Raw genomic sequence first — 5849 nt, 5'->3', positions numbered from 1 at the left:
GCCGAATATCACATCCATAAAGTTCGTCCATCCTCATAGTATGATTTTGTTTTTTCACACATGATCCCTACGGTTCATGTAGAGGGTTTCTAATACGTTGCTTTATTTTCTTTCTCATGTTTTCCTGATACAGCTATCTTCGTTGTTTCATTAGCGATTCCTCATTGCGGTTCTTCTACTAACACAGTTTCAACGAACCGTTCATCCCGTTAGTCTGATGTGTTTCCATTTTGCTCAGCTTTATCAGTTCAATTGAATTGATTCAGTTTTCTTCATTCGTACATTTCATTAACGTGTCCTGTTTGGCCTATGATCAGTGATACCTTATTTCCTTGTATCAATTACGTATGTGTAAGCGTCTTGGCATGGCACCGCCATTGCACTACCCTGTGATACCCTGATGTCCTCTGTGATGCTGTTTCAAAATAAAAAAAAAATAGTAATTCTCGATCATTTTCTTGAGTAGACTACTGTTACATTTAACTAATTAAAAATAAACCTACTCTGTCCTTTATTGTACTGTCTACTGTGTAGATCTCGAAGATGTCAGCAATCTTTACATTTGAGTGGTTCACAAATTCTCAAGTGTTCTCCACCAAACTGGGCAAAAATTAAACTGTTCTCTCGTTTTCCTTGTGGTTGATTGGAAAGCTTTTTTTTTTTTTTTTAAGTGTGTATTCAAAGTAAAATCTGGAAAACACATTGTCTTTTCCAGTAGGGCATTTTGTATCGCTCGATGCATTGCTTCAAGTGTCTCTGAGATGATCGGTGCGTGTGTACAACCAGGGTAGATGCAAACCATGGCTCAGCTAATAGCATGTAAAAGATTATTTTTTTCATCCATATCGGAAAGTTGTACAAGAAGGTGGACTCGTCTTCCCTCTAGGCTTTGCATTACAAAAACACTAACCACTCGAAGCGCTTGTTGCTACTTGCTATGTTCTCTGTGACATATATAAATTTCGAAAATTAAAACACGGCTAGTAGATAAAATAGTGTTTTTTTCGCTATTGAAAGATAGACGGATAGCGACGCAGCCATTGAGTAAAGCCCAATGGAACATTTTTTTCTCCTTAGCGTGTATCGTACCGGGTATATGTTTCCTACATACCAGAATTTAGAATTAAGCTGATGCTTACTAGTTACACAATTACGGCTCTTGCTTCATCTTAGTTTTAGTTACACTAGTTAGACAATCATGTATCAATATATATATATATATATATAGAATTGTTTGTCTATATATAATGTTTGTTCTGTATCGCTTATCGTAGTGCTTTTTGCGCCAGCTTTATTACTGCACAAGATTCAATTCAGCCGCCACATAAACTTACAGATTCTACGAAGTAGATGCCCAGTTTCGGTCACTCGTCGTCATGCAAAGTATGATTCACTTCTGCTGCATACTCCTGTTACCCTACCGTCTCGTTCTAGCGTATGACTGGAATAACAATACCGGCACCGGTTCGAGTGGACCCAGGATGAAGTGCTTAGCCTCGTTCTCGCACGGACGGGAAACACGAGTGAGCAACATACAACTATAGAAAGATTATAGGCGGAAACAATGAACTACGATGAAACGTGCAAGAGAAAGTCCTCGTGCTTTGGCGAGCACGGAATAGAAATTCCACTGATTACCATGTACGCAGCAGTACTAAAAGTTTTTTGTTCAGGGCACGTTACCGAAGTAAGCCTAATTGATAGTATTATATTTGAATATAATTTACTTAAACTATTCGTGATTGTGGCCGCAGTTAACTTCGATACAAATATTGCCTCACATAGCTAAATTGAAAATTAAGTAACGCTTTTTTTATGCACTAAGGTAATAAGAACTTCATAGAATATCTTATTACCCTCTTTTGCTACGTCAGTGGTTTTCTATCGTTTTCATTTTGTCCTGCCTGAAGGCGGGCGCATCTGCTAAGAAAGTGTCCGTGCGGTAACCGATCAGCTGTAACGTTGCTATGTCAAAGTGTCTACTAGATGTTCTTATATACTAGAAGAATATATTTATAGTTTATATTAGTAATATCCACTGATATGTCATACATATAACAACTGTTATGGTGTTAAGTTTAGCTTGTATTTATGTAACTTTAGTATAACATGGCTGTCGATCGGCGTGCTGGTTTGAGAATTTACAATACCTGCAATTATCGCATAGATAACACTTGTTTTTGTATTGTTATTTTTAATCTCTATGAATTTTCAGATACTTGTTTATTTTTCTTAAAGATGCGAGACACAAAAGATAACTTTTCCCGTCGGCCATGATTTCTTTTCCGCAGCAATGTTACACCTTTCTAAAGCATGTACGGAGCCAACATTTAATCTGATGTACGCGACTACCAGTTACACTACATAGGCCTGTTTTTTGCGCCCACTTCATCGACTGTGCCGACCGACTATTTTTTATGTAGGCTTTATTATTATAAATAGGTGCGTATATTGCGTGGAAGTCCCAAAAACCACCAGTTGCTAGTCTATGCCAAATTTCATATGGTCACAATGATTTTCGTTTTTTGATACGGAGCTGATTTCATTCACACAGTTTAACTTCTTGCTGTCATATAGCTATGATGCATTCTCTCCCTGCGGATCACCTGATATTACGAAATTTAGCAATCTCTCTTTCAATACGCAGAGGCTCCAAGCTCGGGTTCGAACTAAGTGTATGAGCTATTGCCAGTTCAGGCAACGCAGAGAAACGGCTTGAGCGTTCATTGGTTTCAGCTATGCAACTAAACAAGGACAGGTAGGACACGTTAGAGGCTCGCTGAAGGGCAACTATTTCGGTACTAGGGATTTCAGTCTTTTCTATCTCTTCGTATCGCCAAAAGTTTGCCTTGTGCTCCGTAGAATCTCGTTTTAGTAACAACTCTCAAGAAAATCGTTGCGTAATTGACACAGCGTTCCCAGACGTGGAAGAGCGAATTAAGTAGTACCTTGCTAGGCCAACGTTGGACTGGTGCACTATCGACCCATCCAACGTCTACTTGTACAGCTGTTGACTGAAAGTTCTTAAGGAGTGTCGTTAGGTAATAAAGTAAGGTCCCTGTAAATACAGTATTTACCTGTTTAATCTTAGGGACACATTGTGGTCTTAATTCGACATAAGGTTCGTTTCGTACTGGGAGCCAGCCAGCCAGCCAGCCAGCCGTCAGGCAAAATGCTTAACGGCGAACGGGGCGTGAAGACTCGAAATAGAGAGGTATTAAAAGAAAGAATATTCGACAGCGTTTGAAGGCGGATCACTTGAAGAGAGCTCGCTGTCAAGATGCTTCATAGGAACCGTTTTTATGATGGCCGAAGGTTCAGCAGTACATACAGAACTGCGCAGGGCACGTGACATTGACCTGCTTCTTCCATCATGAAGTGTTACTCCGACATCTCCTTATCGTTATATCGAACAAATCGTCATTGCAACCAAGCGTACTAAACATTCTTCTTGCAAATTTTAAGAAAACGGTGTCATTGGATTGTAATAGCACTATTGTTAATTACGCGATATACCTACATACCTGATACAATCAGTGAGGATCCCTAGGCGACCTATCAGCATTTCATAGCGCTTCTCGGACACGATAATAATGTCATAGAGCTAGCGTCCTGTGTTACTGTGCTGCTTCGCCAATCAGTCTCCGGTATTCTTGGTATGTATTAGCAGGTCCTTCGTAAAAGTACCGTTAGTCTATGCCATTTTCCATCTCGTCATTATGTCGTTGTTGTCTGGGTCTGACCTACAGATCGAAGAGGTTAGTATGTAGTGACGGGGGATCACTGCCTTGCTGTGCATTGTCGAGCGAAGCACTTTCAAATGACGTCTGGTACGAGAAAAGGTCCCGTTTTCCCCAGCACGCTCACCTTCAAAGTCCCCTTAACTTCTGAACGGTTCAAAAGCCCACAGAGCCCTAATGCTGTGGAACGGAGTTGATGACTTACAATGACATCGCTGAGGCTTGACTTTTAATCATCGATGTTATACTGACTTAAGCGAAGCATATTATAATGACAGAAATGGCTGATATTACTTCTGTTCAGGGACGAGCGTTTGATCTAGAAGAGGTGGCTAGACGAAGGACGAAAACGCGCACACATTCTTGTAAAACAATCCATGCTTTGAATGGAACTCTCAAATGACATCGATGGGTAATGAGAACGACTTCAGTGAGAGTAGAATGAACCTTGGATGATGCCTCGAATCCTTTGAGCGCAAGCATGAAGCCAGCTTGACAATTATCAATAGTAATCTAGCTAGAGAAAGACGACGGCTGACTCGGCGAAGGGCTATGTAATGCTGCATTGAGCTTGTGTATATATATATATATAACGAAGCATGATGTGTCAGATATGAACGTGAAGGCAACAAAAATATTAGGCTGTTCTAGATAAAGTTTCGAGTCCTTCAGCTGCCGTAACTTTAGGCGTACCCGTTGCGTGAGTTGAAATAATATTAGCTTAACCTAAATCGATATCATGAATTTTACCGACCCTTAAACTCATTGAAGTTCGAAAATCGGAAAAAAGAATCATCGTGTGATCTTTATTTAAAACCAGTCCGTTGTTAAAGACTATCGAACATTTTTAGCCGTACTAAGTCACTTACTTTACGTAAATACACGTCGCAACTTTCATGACCGAAACTCAACTAAAGACATGCTCATAGGAACCAACTTAAAAAACAACCTCGCTTCCGTTCTCAAATAGAATTAGGAATTAACTAAAATATAGACTAAACTTGCGGCAACAGAAGCACTTGTTAGATTACCGTCTGTATCCTATTTATAAGGAAAGTTCGTATTGAGAACACCGATAAATATTATACCTTCAGTCGTTTTAGCCCCACGGAAACATGTGAGATGAATTCGACATTTGGCTTACAAAATTACTGGCGGCATAGGGTGCATCTGCCGTGTCCACCGACGAGCGAACACAACAAGGGCAAATTTCTGCAGACCCAATGGAAGGTGTTTAATCAAACTATAGCACTCGTTTGATGGTAATGCTAGATACGTTCTGATCTAAAGTATTCGTGGTGGCTGCAACAAATGTTAACGGAGAGTAGAAGTCGATAATCACAAAATAGTACCCAATCATAAAATGTGAAAAAAAACTCTTTTAAAAACAACAGTTGTGTTTTTTCAAACACACAATTCGAAAGTGTTTATCATTGGTACACTTGTTGACGAATCACTTTAATATACGCACATTTGCAAGTCCATTAAATCAGCAGATATTAACCTCATCCTATTGTACGGGTTTTTGAGGCATATCACTGTAATAAACATTTGTTTATCCGAGCGTAAGACGAGGCCAAACTGAAAAGCATGTATTAATTAGTGAAAATGTTCACGTTGGCCGCCGATTTGTTTCGTGTAAGCGCTTCAGTCCTTTTGCCCTCATTGGCTCTTCGCTACTCAGCAGTGATGTGATCTATGATGTCAAGAGGACATTTTACCCCAGCCAGTTACCCCACCTCGTCTCCCTTCCTCTCTCCGCTCTATAAAACTGGTCCTCGATTCATCCATCGTCTGCTTAGTTTCGTTTCTTATCGCTACCGTCGTTGTCAAAGATAGCCGTTGGTGACCGTTCAGAGAAGCGTAGCAACGGCATAAATAATCGTAACTCTATCTCGTACAGGCCACACTTGAGACAGGAAAACTCAACTCGGAACGAAGCACAAAATCGCTTCGAGTCTTCCACTCGAAGAGGCTCCGCCAGCAGAAAAAACCAGATCGACAATCCTTTAGAAGACGGAGCAGCAAGAGAAAGGGAAAACTAGCGCTGGTTCGTCTCACGAGGGCAAAGATGAACTTTTTGCCTTCTTAGACTTTCTTGACTTGCGA

The sequence above is a fragment of the Varroa destructor genome, unplaced genomic scaffold (assembly GCF_002443255.2).
Source record: "Varroa destructor unplaced genomic scaffold, Vdes_3.0 BEIS01000002.1, whole genome shotgun sequence".
In the NCBI taxonomy this organism is placed as follows: Eukaryota; Metazoa; Arthropoda; class Arachnida; order Mesostigmata; family Varroidae; genus Varroa; species Varroa destructor.
Note: the sequence above shows the minus strand (reverse complement) of the source record.